General features: G+C 45.9%; 7 non-coding genes across 7 annotated transcripts; 6 read left to right on the top strand and 1 right to left on the bottom strand.

Annotated features, from left to right (window-relative positions):
* LOC138230327 (U5 spliceosomal RNA) lies at positions 1-117 on the top strand. The gene has a single exon (XR_011186357.1). It is a non-coding gene; the product is annotated as a U5 spliceosomal RNA (small nuclear RNA).
* Positions 118-508: 391 nt separating this feature from the next.
* LOC138230325 (U5 spliceosomal RNA) lies at positions 509-623 on the top strand. The gene has a single exon (XR_011186355.1). It is a non-coding gene; the product is annotated as a U5 spliceosomal RNA (small nuclear RNA).
* A 393-nt stretch (positions 624-1,016) lies between these two features.
* LOC138230326 (U5 spliceosomal RNA) lies at positions 1,017-1,133 on the top strand. The gene has a single exon (XR_011186356.1). It is a non-coding gene; the product is annotated as a U5 spliceosomal RNA (small nuclear RNA).
* A 391-nt stretch (positions 1,134-1,524) lies between these two features.
* LOC138230299 (U5 spliceosomal RNA) lies at positions 1,525-1,641 on the top strand. Its single transcript, XR_011186329.1, has one exon. It is a non-coding gene; the product is annotated as a U5 spliceosomal RNA (small nuclear RNA).
* Positions 1,642-2,032: 391 nt separating this feature from the next.
* On the top strand, positions 2,033-2,149 carry LOC138230274 (U5 spliceosomal RNA). The gene has a single exon (XR_011186304.1). It is a non-coding gene; the product is annotated as a U5 spliceosomal RNA (small nuclear RNA).
* A 397-nt stretch (positions 2,150-2,546) lies between these two features.
* trnar-acg (transfer RNA arginine (anticodon ACG)) lies at positions 2,547-2,619 on the top strand. Its single transcript has one exon. It is a non-coding gene; the product is annotated as a tRNA-Arg (tRNA).
* Positions 2,620-14,099: 11,480 nt separating this feature from the next.
* trnas-cga (transfer RNA serine (anticodon CGA)) lies at positions 14,100-14,181 on the bottom strand. The gene has a single exon. It is a non-coding gene; the product is annotated as a tRNA-Ser (tRNA).
* Between the last annotated feature and the right edge of the window lie 974 nt (positions 14,182-15,155).

Genomic DNA, 15,155 nt, shown 5'->3' with positions numbered 1-15,155 from the left:
GCACTCTGGTTTCTTTTCATTTCGTACAACTCTTTCTCCTTTTACTAAAGATTTCCATGGAGAGGAGCATGAATGAGTTCCCTGCAATTTTTGTGCTTCCCTGCCTTCGGGTGGGGCGCAGCCTGGCTGGTCAAAGAGAGAAAACAAAAACGCTCGCAATCGGTCTTGTTATGGCGATTGTGGCAGTCTGCTCCGCGAGTCCTCGGTCTCCGGCCGTCTGATTGGCGCTCTTTTCTTTGTGGGGTGGGAAGTGTCTGGCCGCAGGGGATCTTGGGACCTCGCTTTGCATAGCGGCTTCCCAGAGTGCGTCGTTTCCGGCACAGTGTGGCCGGGTGTTTTCCGAGTTATCGCACGGATTGGGCACGCTCGCAAGCCGTGAGCCGCAGGCGATGAGCCCGGAGCTGAACGGGCCCCACTGGCTCGTTTGTAAGGCCAGGTGCATTGCCAACCACGACCGGCAGCGCAGAGGCTTTGAAGGCGGCCTGGGCTCCTGCAGTTGTGCACCCATGCACTCTGGTTTCTTTTCATTTCGTACAGCTCTTTCGCCTTTTACTAAAGATTTCCATGGAGAGGAGCATGAATGAGTTCCCTGCAATTTTTGTGCTTTCCTGCTTTCGGGTGGCGGGCAGCTGGGCTGGTCAAAAAGAGAAAACAAGCACGCTTGCAATCGCTCTTGTAATGGTGATTGTGGCCGTCTGCTCCGCGAGTCCTCGGTCTCCGGCCGTCTGATTGGCGCTCTTTTCTTTGCGGGGCGGGAAGTGTCCGGCCGCAGGGGATCTTGGGACCTCGCTTTGCATAGCGGCTTCCCAGAGTGCGTTGTTTACGGCACAGTGTGGCTGGGTGTTTTCCGACTTATCGCACGGATTGGGCACGGCCGCAAGCTGAGAGCCGCAGGCGATGAGCCCGGAGCTGAACGGGCCCCACTGGCTAGTTTGTAAGGCCAGGTGCATTGCCAACCATGACCGGTAGCGCAGAGGCTTTGAAGGCGGCCTGGGCTCCTGCAGCTGTGCAGCCACGCACTCTGGTTTCTCTTCATTTCGTACAAATCTTTCACCTTTTACTAAAGGTTTCTGTGGAGAGGCACATGAATGAGTTCCATGCAATTTGTGTGCTTCTCTGCCTTCGGGTGGGGCGCAGCCTGGCTGGTCAAAGAGAGAAAACAAAAACGCTCGCAATCGGTCTTGTTATGGCGATTGTGGTCGTCTGCTCCGCGAGTCCTCGGTCTCCGGCCGTCTGATTGGCGCTCTTTTCTTTGGGGGGTGGGAAGTGTCCGGCCGCAGGGGATCTTGGGACCTCGCTTTGCATAGCGGCTTCCCAGAGTGCGTCGTTTCCGGCACAGTGTGGCCGGGTGTTTTCCGAGTTATCGCACGGATTGGGCACGCTCGCAAGCCGTGAGCCGCAGGCGATGAGTCCGGAGCTGAACGGGCCCCACTGGCTCGTTTGTAAGGCCAGGTGCATTGCAAACCACGACCGGCAGCGCAGAGGCTTTGAAGGCGGCCTGGGCTCCTGCAGCTGTGCAGCCACGCACTCTGGTTTCTCTTCATTTCGTACAAATCTTTCGCCTTTTACTAAAGATTCCCGCGGAGAGAAGCATGAATGAGTTCTATGCAATATTTGTGCTTCTCTGCTTTCGGGTGGGGCGCAGCTGGGCTGGTCAAAGAGAGAAAACAAAAACATTCGCAATCACTCTTGTTATGGCGATTGTGGCCGTCTGCTCCGCGAGTCCTCGGTCTCCGGCCGTCTGATTGGCGCTCTTTTCTTTGGGGGGCGGGAAGTGTCCGGCCGCAGGGGATCTTGGGACCTCGCTTTGCATAGCGGCTTCCCAGAGTGCGTCGTTTCCGGCACAGTGTGGCCGGGTGTTTTCCGAGTTATCGCACGGATTGGGCACGCTCGCAAGCCGTGAGCCGCAGGCGATGAGCCCGGAGCTGAACGGGCCCCACTGGCTCGTTTGTAAGGCCAGGTGTATTGCCAACCACGACCGGCAGGGCAGAGGCCTTGAAGGCGGCCTGGGCTCCTGCAGCTATGCAGCCACGCACTCTGGTTTCTCTTCATCTCGTACAAATCTTTCACCTTTTACTAAAGATTTCCGTGGAGAGGAGCATGAATGAGTTCCATGCAATTTTTGCGCTTCCCTGCCTTCGGGTGGGGTACGGCTGGGCTGGTCAGAGTCATGTTCAGGTACTGAACATGACAAGACAGAGTCGTGTTCAGGTACTTTGCTTGATGGAGAAAGCTCATTTTGGACTCTGTGATCTGCTCACCTGGAAAGGTCTGCTGTACTACTACAAGAGAGAAGTAGAGTCTGGAAGAAGGGACAATTTTATGATGCTTTGGAAGATAATGTTTTTTTTTCTTTGAAATCGAAATGAATCAGAATATCAGTGCAAAAGACAAACTCTTGGTTTGGTTTAAAGAGATATGGTTTTAAAACAGACAAAATGTAGAAAACAGATGTTTCTCACTTTTGGAAAAGAATGGACCGGGGGTAATAGTTTACTAGTTGCAGTGCTGATCTCACTGGGTTACAGTCCTGCAGTATCACAACAGGGCCAGTGGCGCAATGGATAATGCGTCTGACTACGGATCAGGAGATTGCAGGTTCGACTCCTGCCTGGTTCGGGTCGTTTTTAAATGCATCGGGCTACTCCCTAAGCAGTCTGTGCTACTTACTGCATTGTAATCACACCCAGTAAGAGATTTCCTTCATGTACATGAACTGCACCTGACAGCTTTAGAAAAACACCTGGGCTCAGTACGGTGCTGAGAGCTCAGCGTTGCTGTTGTTCTAATTAGCACGCACTGCATCGGCTATGAGCCCGAACTTTTCAATTATTCCGATCAGTAAGTCAACACGTAGTCCACATGAACGGTAGAAATATTCTCTTGTCTGTCTCTTGTTTGTATAGAACTGAATGTCCCTGACAATGTACTGTTAGTTTTAATTGAAGAACGGCATTTGTGTTCAAATATACCAGACAAGTTTACATAACTGCTCATGCGACACTCAGTTATAATTAGTCAAGAAATAAAGTCGAACAACAGCTGCGGGTTTGATTCTGAACGTATAAGATTTCAGCGCCTTTTACTTCCATTGACAAATGATAGAGATTCGAAGAGAGATCCTTCAGACCAGCAAGCAAACCCACGGCTATTTCGGTTTTCTATCTAGGCAACGTTGGTGTCTGCAATAGCATACATGAAAGCGTGATGCAATTTCTGTGGCTACATTTGTTGCACGTCATGCACAGTAAGAGTGTTTCTAACACCAAATAAAAAGTCAACAATTAGCGATGACGCCTTCTCCTCAGTTAACCCACTGAAACCCTTGCTGTTAACAGTTCTTTACTGCGTGCTTTACGAGCACCTACATATCGTGTCGGTTCTTTCAGCTTTATTCATTAGGTTTTCAAAGGCATAAGTAGAGCACCAGAGGTGCGAACGCAAAATGTGTGGTTATCTGAAGAATTGCTTTCCATGGCAGCGGGTCCAAGCGATTTAGCGTTTTTATAGTACCGGGAAAGGAGAAGCGGCACTTTGCCTTTGCCGCGCAGGCACAAGGCGACGTGCGGCAGACGCCGGAGTCGTCAAGTTCCGAACCTGCGCGGGGAGTCCCCAACGCACTTAACCACTCGGCCACGACAAAAGCGAGCTCGCTGCCGCCGCATTCCTCCTATAATCTAACACGGAGTGCGAGGTGGCAGCGGAAACCTTTTTAAAGTCGCTCTCCGTTAAAAAAAAATACCTTTCACAAGATTCGTGCCGGCAGACAGACACGCCTCAGAGGGTTTAAGGCTGGCTTCACGTTCAAATGATAAAATCCCCCAGTCCGGATGTCAAAATGCAACTTTGGCAGACAGAAAAAACATCAAAAAACCACAAATGGTTTTTACAAGCTGCACCACACTGCACTTTCAAAAGCATTTACATTCGTGTTAGACGCAGAAATTGCCTTTGATTTGCGCGCTTACGAACGCCATGGAAAACGAAACAAAACTAAAGCCCTCAGCTCCTGCACTTGATTATAATGCCGTTACGTGTCGAAGCAGGAATTTATGTCATCCTACCACTGCAACACGGGGAATAGAGAGAAATGAGCACACGCTACGAATTGTCTCTAATCAGTCCCTACAGTTGTAAGGCGCCTGGAAGCGTGCACCCCCATCATTAATCTTTGCGCATCTGTGCAAGGTAAACTCTGGAGCAGTCTTTGAAACGGCTCAAAGGAAACAAGTGATTTAATTCAAAGGAAAGGCTTGGGTCAGTTTCAGACGGCCTCCAACAGGGAGATTCAAGCGCCCCACCTTCAGCCCAATCTGCGCTGCCAGAACGCCAACGGCTCCTCTGGTCTCCGGGGTGCGGTTGTGACCCCGTAACCTAAAGTGTTGGTGGCAGACAAATGGAGACTAACAGGTGACGTCCTAGGACATGACTACATTGGGACACTCGGTGGGGATGGTGACCATTGCTTGGAAAAGAGTGCGAGGCCCCTTTAGAAAAACATTTTGTTAACAGGCATTCTGCCTTAGCCTAAACACCTATAGCTTGCAAAGCGCATGCTATTAGACAGGCACCTCTGCAAGACCTTAAGAGTCTCTTAAACTAGTGATAGTAAGGTGTTCCCAATGGGCGATGTTCGGCTTTCAAATCATCTCTCCGTGGAAGCGCCGAGATGCAGCTGTTTAAGGCTTAGAAGCAGCTGACTGTTTCACTACCTAGCTGATTACTGTCAGTCAGGGAGCTCAGAGGTGAAAAGCCTGTCTGAGAGACAATTCGCCGTCGATCAGTTCAATATGTTCCGTACCAGCTCGGCGCACCTGAGATCATCTTGGTAGCCGTGTAGCTCAGATGAGTGAGAGCGTGTGTGTGTGTACCACCGTGATTGGATGCCGGTCCTTCTCAGGTCACAGTAAACCTTCTGCTGCCTAACTTTCCTAATTTTGGGGATCCCTTTGAAAAAGCAAAGGAAAAAAAAAACTGGCTCTTCATCAGCATGATCGACCCGCCCCAGTGACCTAATGGATAAGGCACTGGCCTCCTAAGCCAGGGATTGTGGGTTTGAGTCCCATCTGGGGTGCTCCTGTCCCATTTTGAGCGTACAAATGTCCTTGTGATTTGCAAAGCTGCAACCCCACCTTACTCAGTGAGCGTCTCTGCTTTTCTCTCACATACAGTTGGGAGAAAAACTTTTGTAAACAGCCCTTCGGAATGATGTGGATTTCTGCATGAATGGCTCCTAACATGTGATCTTATCTTTATCTAAGTCATAATAATTAATAAAGAGAGTCTGATTTCACAAACAACACACGCCCAACATTTGACATTGCTGTTTCTTTATTGACCAAATGGTTTAAACAATCAAGGTCATTGATGGAAAAAGTACGTGAACCCTTATATTAAGGAGCTAGTGGAACCTCCTTTATGACAAAAACCTCAACCCCCACTTTCTGTAGCGGCTGGTCAGACCTGAGCAGCGGTTAGGAGGTATTTTGGCCTATTCCTCTATGCAAAACTGTTTCAGTTCATGTATATTTTTGGGATGTCTTGCGCTGAACGGCCTGCTTCAGATCACGCCACAGCACTTCGATGGGATTGGGGTCAGGACTCTTACTTGGCCATCCCAAAATACGGAATTTCTTCTGTTTCAGCCACTCTGTTGTTGATGTACTCCTTTGTTTTTGTCATGCTGCATGACCCAGCGTCTTTCGAGTTTTAGATCACAGGCAGACACCCTGACATTCTGCTGTAGAATTTCCTGATACATCTTGGAATTCATCGGTCCCTCGATGATTGCAAGCCGTACAGCCTCCGCTATGCTTCCCAGGTGGGATGAGGTTTTGGAGTTGGTATGCAGTGTTTTGTTATCTCCAAACATAACGCTGTGCACATTTACCAACAAGTTCAACTTTTGTCACGTCTGTCCACAGAACATTGTTCCAGGAGTTGCTGTGGAACATCCATGTGGTCTTTAGCAAACTTGAGAGGGGCAGTGGTGGTTTTTTTTGGGGGGAGAGCAGTGGTTTCCTCCATGGTGACCTCGCATGATCACCACTCCTGTTCAGATTTCTTCTTATGGTGGACTTATGAACACAGACGTAAGACAAAGTCAACCACCTGTTCGCTAGATCCCATCCCCACTCAGCTAGTCAAAGATTCCCTCGAAGGACTGGCAGGACCTATAATTAGTATGATGAATGCATCGCTTGCGTCAGGCGTTGTACCTGATCAATTTAAGGTAGCGGTTGTTAGACCGCTCCTTAAGAAGTCAAATTTGGATCCACAAGTTCTTAACAACTACAGGCCTGTCTCAAAGGTCCCATTTCAATCTAAAAGTCTTGGAAGAATAGTTGTTGCCCAACGTCAATCGTATCTGGATTCAAATAATATACTTGAGAAATTTCAGCCTGGTTTCTGAAACTGCATTAACAAGAGTCATAAATGATATTCTCTTAGCTACTGATGCGGGGAATGCAACAGTGCTTGTGCTTCTAGATCTTAGAGCTGCCTTTGACACGGTTGACCTCTCTGTTTTGTTACACAGGCTTGAGTTTGAGGTTGGCCTTAAGTGGTTTACTTCACATTTAACTCATCGTTTTCATTATGTTCAAATATCTAATAATTGTACTGCTTCATCAACGTCACCAGTTCAATTTGGGGTACCAGAGGGATCAGTGCTGGGACCAATATTGCTCTCTCTCTCTACATGCTGCTGCTAGATAGGATAATCCGAAAAAATAATATGAACTTTCATTCATATGCTGATGACACTCAAATAAACATTTTGTTTACACCAAACGACAACTCTTCTATTATCACTTTAGTCAAATGCATTAATGAAGGAAATACTTGGATGTGTGAAAACTTTTTGTTACTCAACTCTGAGAAAACTGAGGATCTGTTGATCGGAGGCAACAATACTGATAGGACTACTATAACTTCAGCACTTAACTCAGAGGATTTAAACATTTGCCTCAAAGAGACAGCACGTTACCTAGGCGGCATATTAGACACAAGGCTCTTAACAACTTGCATTGTTAAGTGCCTTGGGAAGCCCTTGTTGTGAAAGGCGCTATATAGAAATACATTGATTTGAACTGAATTGACAATGTAAAATGTTGTGTGTGTTGTTTGTTAAACAAGACTGTCTTTATTTATAAAAAAATAAAAGGAATTTGCTAGGAATGCAAATGTTAGGTTGCGCTTCTTCATGCTGCATCGTCGGCATGAGTGGAGCTTTTTAAACGTCTGTACTTACTGCGCCCCATAAGAAATCGTTTGTCCCCGTTCAAAAGAGATTGTGCGATGTCCTGCAGTGTTCGCAAAGCAAACCTTTGACAGTTTGAAAAGAGGAATTTATTCTGCTTCCTGTGCCTGCGTGCAGTAGTTACAAAGTTGAACGTCTTTACACGATCTGCTGCAGTTTTCAGTGGGCGGGCTTTGTCAGATGGCTTGGAAAAACGCACTGTGTTTCGGCTCGGGAAACATCATGAGAAGTGTCCTGCATGTTTTCTGTGTATAGCTGTCTTTTAACGCATACAGAATTCATTCGAAATCATTGGATTCTCCAATTAACAAGGGTCCCTTAAAGGATGAGTCAAAGTAACGTCTAATCGGATTAGTTTCCTTAGAGCTGGTTCAGAGTTTGCTCAAGAGTTTACCTTTCACAGATGCACAAAGAAGAATGTTGGGGGTGCACGCTTCAAGGTGCCTTACAGCTGTAGGGAGTGATTCCAGACGATTCGTGGCGTGTGCTCGTTCCCATATACCGTACGCCCCGGGGTGCAGTGCTAGGATGACGTACAATACCGCTTGGGCACGTAACGGCATTATATGCAAGTGCGGGACGTGAGGGTTTTCGTTTGTTCGTTTTGTTTTGCTCTGGTTTGCTTTGTTTCGTGGTCAAGAGGCGTAAGGTAAGTCGTAATCCAGGGAGAACACTGGTGGCAAACAGTCCGAGGTGAGAGGCGAGGTCCAAAGTCGAAAAGGCAGAAGGGGAGTCCAATATCCAGAATAAACGAGGTAATGGAAAAAACGCCAGGTAGAGCTCTCAAGGAGTAGACTCAATACCAGCGGGAAGCAGGTAAAGATGGTAAAAATAGCACTGCGTACCGCACGGTGGAGTGTTTGCAGGTGGGTTAACTCGTGCGGCGGCGTTTGTTAATAATCACCCACTGCTGGTGCTGATTAGATCGCTTAAGAGTTGGTCTTAACTGCCTGGCGGTCATGACAAGCTCCTCTTTAAGCTGTGGTTTAGTTTTGCATTCATGTGTTTCTAGAGCAGTTATTTATGGGGGTGGGTCTTTCACAGAGGCTCAGGACAAATCCCCTGCATGAAAGTCTACTGTGTGCGTTCAAACAGGTCAAGAGCCAGGCAGGAGGACAATGGACAGAAGAAGTGTAGCGGCGAGGCTTATTAACAAGGCAGAATTAAGTGTTTCTGAGCTTCCCAAATGAGGCCCCATTTCTCTGTTCATCTCTGTGGTGCAGCCACAGAGAGACTATTCCCAGGGTGATTTAAGGTCCTAGGACAGCTCCCAAAGGGGGATGCACTTAGCTAAGCCTGGCTATCATGATCAATGGTTATCCATTGGCGCCTATCTGTCTAGGGAGTGCCAGTTGGACATCTGGACTGCATTACTAAGTGTCAGGAGTTAGTGACTCATATCTCACCTTGATCAACCAATCAGGGACTGGTAGGGCCGAGTAACCCACGTGGGACTCTGATGCCCATGGAACTTTCAGCCAATCAATGACCTGAAGTTCCTCCAGGTAAAAACAGGCAACACAGAGATTCAACAAGATTCAGAGAGATTCAGTAAGATTCTGAGGAGAATTCTAAAGGGAATTCAAAGGAGAATTCCAGGGCAGGACGGCCCAGGAGCAGAAGGCTCCCAAGGGCAGGACATTCTCGCAGCGCGCCTCCTGACCATCCTGAGACTCAGCCCGGACAACCACGGAACGGCCAGTGTGTCCGAGTGCCAGAACTTTCCTTTGTTCTAAGAGTCTAGAGTGGAGGTTGCCCGAGGTTAGCACCAGCAGCAGGCCTCGTGAACAGGTCGGAACTGTGGGCAGCTGAATCACTATTCAGAACTAGCTCTTCATCAGGAACGAACCGGTCCTCTTCCTGACTTGCTGGGACCCACAGTCATCTTTTCTCCTGTGCACAAACTTTGCTAGTTAAAGCCAACACTAACTAGCCGGTCAGTGAGCATCAGCAGCGCACCGTCGCAAGCCGCACAGCACAGCCTGGCACCGAGCCAGAGAGCACAGATTGGACAGCAACAGCCTGCAACTGTTTCTTTGAGTCCGCAGGAGATCTGAATCCCCAGAGATTGGATGAGTATTCAACTTCAATGCATTACAGCTCGAGAATTCAATTGTTATCCAAACCAGTTGATATCAATTTAATTCCTAAGAGTTATGTACTTGTTTTGAGTATCTAATGTAGAAGTTGTAACCAAGTTCATTTTACGAAACGGTCTAAATGAATGATATACTGAACGTATGTCCTCTTGATATGTGTAACACTTCGTAACTGATTGAATTGATATCTTTTGTATTCTGATAACCCTCTCGATAAGATCTGTTAGTTTTATATGCATATTCTATGTATTAATAAATGTATCCTCGTGTATTAGTACCTGCGTGTGTGCGTTGTTTGAGTTATGTCGCATGGTTGGACTCTAAAGCCAACAAAAGAATCAACTTTGTGATTTACTGCTACAATTAATAATTGTCTCAGTAAATGCCCAAACCCTACAGAACTGGTGCCTTCAGAGAGCCACTACATTACATTTTGGCTATGGCAACGTTACATATTTGACGTCCCTGAACGGCTATGAATCACTACAGAAGCAACGAACTAAAAATAAAAGAACGAATATGAAAAAGCCACCATCTTTTTCTTTTTGACATTTTCCGACTTTCATGCAAGCCAGGACAAAGTTGCTCGTAGCTACTTGTGGATTCAAATACTCTATCGAGTGCTTTGATGAGTTTTTGCAATTTGATTGTCGTCCTCTCAGCCTGTTTCTGTTTTTTTTTCAATCTAGTGATGGAAAGTAAGAGGGAAATGATGGAGCAATCAATAACCGCTCCGGAAAAATGGCAGAAAGAAATGGCCCGTCACTAAGGACATTTGTGAAGCAGAGGAGTGACATCACCACAAAGGCGACTTATTCTGGTGATCGTTTTGGTGAATAATGATTGAGGCGCGTTAAGAGAAAGGTAGCTGCGTCAGCATGCTTAGGCTGCAAAGGATAAAGCAAAGGTTTACTCCATGCTGAAAAGAGAAGAAAAGAAGCACAACGTTTCGGCTGTGGAGCCTTCTGCGCCATCTTCTTTAGCGATGGTGATGATGTTTACATTGGAAAAACTGAGACACACATACTGGAGGGGCTTGAACCACCAACTGTTCAGTTAACAGCCAAATGCACTAACCAATTGCACCACAGAGTCTGACGGTCTTTTGTGCTCCCTACATTTGCAGGTTTATGGTCAAAGAAAACAATCGTTTGCGCTTCTTGTAGCCAGCAATATTTTTTCACTGACAACCAAGAAATGGATTTCATCTTTCACAAAATGTATGGATTTCTTCAAAAACAAGTTATTCCAGAAAGGAAATGAATTCTTGCATTAAACTGAACAAAGCTGTACATGTTTGTCTGAAATGATACATTTGGCACAACAAGACACGGAGAGAGGCACAGCTGGTATTCAGACCCAGGATCGCCTGCTTACTAGGCAGGCACTTTAAGCCACTAGGGAGCACCGCACTTTTACAGACACTTGGACACATCTGCGCTCGGTGTGCACTTAACATAATCTCTGAGCCCATGCCTCTTTCCCGTTTAATAGCAGAACTGACGCCAAGAGAAATGATGAGAAATGGCATTTATCGGGCACTTTTCATGTCCAAGGAGCTCAATGCCCTTGACACCTCCCCAAGGCGACAGAGCTGTGCATTCTTTGGCGACACCATTTTTTCTTTTGTTTAATTTCTATACTTATTGATAGAATAAAAACGATATGTCATGTACTGTAAGGGAAATGTCTCTTTTCATGGGGAAAGCTAGCACCAGCAAATGTTGTGTTTAGAAGAAGTGATTTAACATGACACGTGACCTAATTTACCGGAGCAAAAGCTCACCCAGCAAGCCCTGCTTTATTTCTACAGGAGAGAAGTACTGTAGAGTCTGCAAGATGTTCAGCTGGGTAGCTACGTCAGCATGCCTCGGCTGCAAAGGAACAAGTAATAGGTTTATTGCATGCTGAAAAGAGAAGAACGGAAACACAGCGTTTCAGCTGTGAGGTCTTCTCGCACCTGAAGAAAAAACATGCAGAACAGAACTGGAGAGCAGCTGAATTTGTGCTCAGTAGGGTGGGGAGGACTCAGCATTGCTATTGTTCTAATTGGCATGAACTGCAGGGGATCTGAATCAGAACATGTCAGTTAGTTCGATCATTGCGTCAATATGTAGGCCACGTTAATACAGAATTATTACTTTGTCTGTCTCGTCTTTGTATATAGCTGAATGTCCCTGACAATTTCATGTTAGTTTTTAAGAACGACATTGGTGCTAATATATACATATATAGCATATAAGGAACACGTAAAAGTTTAGTCCATGCTGAAAAGATAAGAAAACCGCCACAACGTTTCATCTTGGAATAAATCTTTACTTGTTGTTTTGCAGCCTACCCATTCTGACCTAACTCCTCCCTTGAAATTCCCTAACAGATAAGGGTACGTAACGGCTCATGCGATGCTCAGTTGCAATTTGTCCCAAAACAAACAAGAACAGCAGCTGAGGGTTTGAGTTTGAACATGCACTGTATTAAAGCAGCTTTTATTTCCATTGATAAATGCTAGATATTCCTACAGATATTCTCCAGGTGAGTAAGCGATTCCTGTTTCTGTTTCTATTTCTGTTTCATATATATATACAGTATATATATGTTACATGTGTCTCTGCAATAGTATAAATGTGTTATACACTATCAGGGGCTGCTTTTTTGTGCACCTCATCTACAACAAGGGTTTTTTTCATTTATGTTTGTGGACCTTCACCATTTGAGGAAGTGAGTTAGATAAGAAAGTTACAGGTATGGTGAGCAATGACTGACAAAGGCACGTACTGCGTATTCCTTACAGAAGAGTAAGCAATTTGTTCTAAAAAATACCGGCTAAAGTCCAACATCGTTAGCAATCTTATTACTTAAATAGAATTAACATAAATAAACTGTAAGGTGCTGGTACATGCGAGTAGATTTGATCTTCTATTAAACAAAAATGCAATTACAGCTCTAAAAAGGTCAACCTAGACTTCTGTAACAGATCTGTTCAGGTCATCGCTGTTCCTCTGACCTTGTGAGTCTTTGGAATTTTAAAAGTGTATTTTGCTTGCCTTTCATGTGGTCTGTGTACAAGTCACTGTGGCGTATGCGGTCCTACACAGCCTTGCTATAGACGTGACGAGCCTCCGCTATGTTGCAATGGAGAACAGGTTCAGTATGGAGCTGCCGAGAAAATTCAGCTGGAAAGCTCGTTGCAGAAAAGCATCGTTATCTGCGTCCAGCTGCAAAGCGTCACTCGTGGGTGCTGAAGAATCGATTTCCAAGGCAGTGGGTCTAGGCGATTTAGAGTGTTAAAGGTCCCAGCGAAAACAAAACAGCGCTGGTCCTTTTTCATGCACGCACGAGAGCAAATGCAAAGGACACCGTAGTCGGCAGGATTTGAACCTGCGCAGGGAGACCCAAACAGATTTCAAGTTTGTTGCCTTAACCACTCGGCCACGATTACAGTAAATACGCCAGCTGTTGGCTTCTTGCTACAATCGAACAGGGAGTGCGAGGCGGCGGCAACTTTTTTCAAGTTCGCTCTCCGTTTAAGAAACCTTTTACGCCATACGTGTAAGCAGACACACACCTCAGAGTACTTAAGGGTGGCTTCAAGTTGGAATGATAAAGTCTCCCCGTTCGGACATGAAAATAGAACTTTCTTAGACAGAAAGAAATCAACAACGGAGACATGTGGACGACGATTTCAGTCACTGCACTTTGAATAGCATTTTTACTCGAGTTACAGGAGATGCACGAATGGCCCTTGACCTACGCTCTTACGAATGCCTTGGAACATTCAAAGAGAACAGCCCTCAAGTCCTGCGGTTTATTATAATGCTGTTGCGTGTCGAGGCAGTATTTGACTCCGTCCTACCGTTGAGACACGGGGCGTACTGTAAATGAACTGCACCTGACAGCTTTAGAAAAACACCTGGGCTCAGTACGGTGCTGAGAGCTCAGCGTTGCTGTTGTTCTAATTAGCACGCACTGCATCGGCTATGACCCGAACTTTTCAATTATTCCGATCAGTAAGTCAACACGTAGTCCACATGAAAGGTAGAAATATTCTCTTGTCTGTCTCTTGTTTTTATAGAACTGAATGTCCCTGACAATGTACTGTTAGTTTTAATTGAAGAACGGCATCTGTGTTCAAATATACCAGACAAGTTTACGTAACTGCTCATGCAACACAGTTGTAATTAGTCAAGAAATAAAGTCGAACAACAGCTGCGAGTTTGATTCTGAACGTATGAGATTGCAGCGCATTTTACTTCCATTGACAAATGATAGATATTCGAAGAGAGATCCTTCAGACCAGCAAGCAAACCCACGGCTATTTCGGTTTTCTATCTAGGCAACGTTGGTGTCTGCAATAGCATACATGAAAGCGTGATGCAATTTCTGTGGCTACATTTGTTGCACGTCATGCACAGTAAGAGTGTTTCTAACACCAAATACAAAGTCAACAATTAGCGATCACGCCTTCTCCTCAGTTAACCCACTGAAACCTTGCTGTTAACAGTTCTTTACTGCGTGCTTTACGAGCACCTACATATTGCGTCGGTTCTTTCAGCTTTATTCATTAGGTTTTCAAAGGCATAAGTAGAGCGCCAGAGGTGCGAACACAAAGCGTGTGGTTACCTGAAGAATTGATTTCCATGGCAGCGGGGACAAGCGATTTAGCGTTTTTATAGCACGAGGAAAGGAGAAGCGGCACTACGCCTTTTCAGCGCAGGCACAAAGCGACGTGCGGCAGACGCCGTAGTCGGCAGGATTCGAACCTGCGCGGGGAATCCCCAATGGATTTCGAGTCCATCGCCTTAACCACGCGGCCACGACTACAGCGAGCTCGCCGCTGCCGCATTCCTCCTATAATCTAACACGGAGTGCGAGGTGGCTGCGGAAACTTTTTCAAAGTCGCTCTCCGTTAAAAAAAAAAATACCTTTCACAAAATACGTGCCGGCAGACAGACACGCCTCAGAGGGTTTAAGGTTGGCTTCACGTTCAAATGATAAAGTCTCCCCGTCCAGATGTCAAAATGCAACTTTGGCAGACAGAAAAAACATCAACAAACCACAAATGTGGACAAGGATTTTACAAGCTGCACCACACTACACTTTCAAAAGCATTTACATTCCTGTTAGACGCAGGAATTGCCTTTGATTTGCGCGCTTACGAACGCCATGGAAAACGAAACAAAACTAAAGCCCTCAGCTCTTGCACTTGATTATAATGCCGTTACGTGTCGAAGCAGTAATTTACGTCATCCCACCACTGCAACACGGGGAATAGAGGGAAATGAGCACAAGGTGAGATATTTTTAATCTGTAAGGCTTCTGTAGTTTCTTTTTGAAATCATTGTTACAACATATTATGTAAAAGCATGTTGAAAAGAATCTACCTGCATTCCAGCGGCCCTGAGCAAGAGGCCGCTGTCCAGGAGGAAGAGATGCCAGAGGCTGCTCTAGAAACTGAAACAGAAGCGGATAAGGAAGGGGAAGATGTGAGCTCTGAAGAACTCTATCAGCAGTAAGACTTTTTATTTTTCAGATGTATCTATTTTTTACTAAAATTCTATTTGTCTTATAGGTATAAAATGTTTAAACCGGTGTTTTATATCCTTACAGGCCCTGAGTAGTTAAAAAGTATCAGCAGGCCGGAAGAGAGTGGCCCAAGCTGGACTCTATAGAAAGCACTCCCTGGATGCTCCTCTCCTGATTGGATTCAAACAGTACCTTACCAAGGATCTGGGAGTGGCAAATTATTCTCAGGAGGTATTTATTTTTTAAAGGCATTAAAAATTAAGCAATGGTAT

Source organism: Lepisosteus oculatus, unplaced genomic scaffold (genome assembly GCF_040954835.1).
Source record: "Lepisosteus oculatus isolate fLepOcu1 unplaced genomic scaffold, fLepOcu1.hap2 HAP2_SCAFFOLD_48, whole genome shotgun sequence".
NCBI classification, from domain to species: domain Eukaryota; kingdom Metazoa; phylum Chordata; class Actinopteri; order Semionotiformes; family Lepisosteidae; genus Lepisosteus; species Lepisosteus oculatus.
This window is presented reverse-complemented; position numbering and strand designations above follow the sequence as displayed.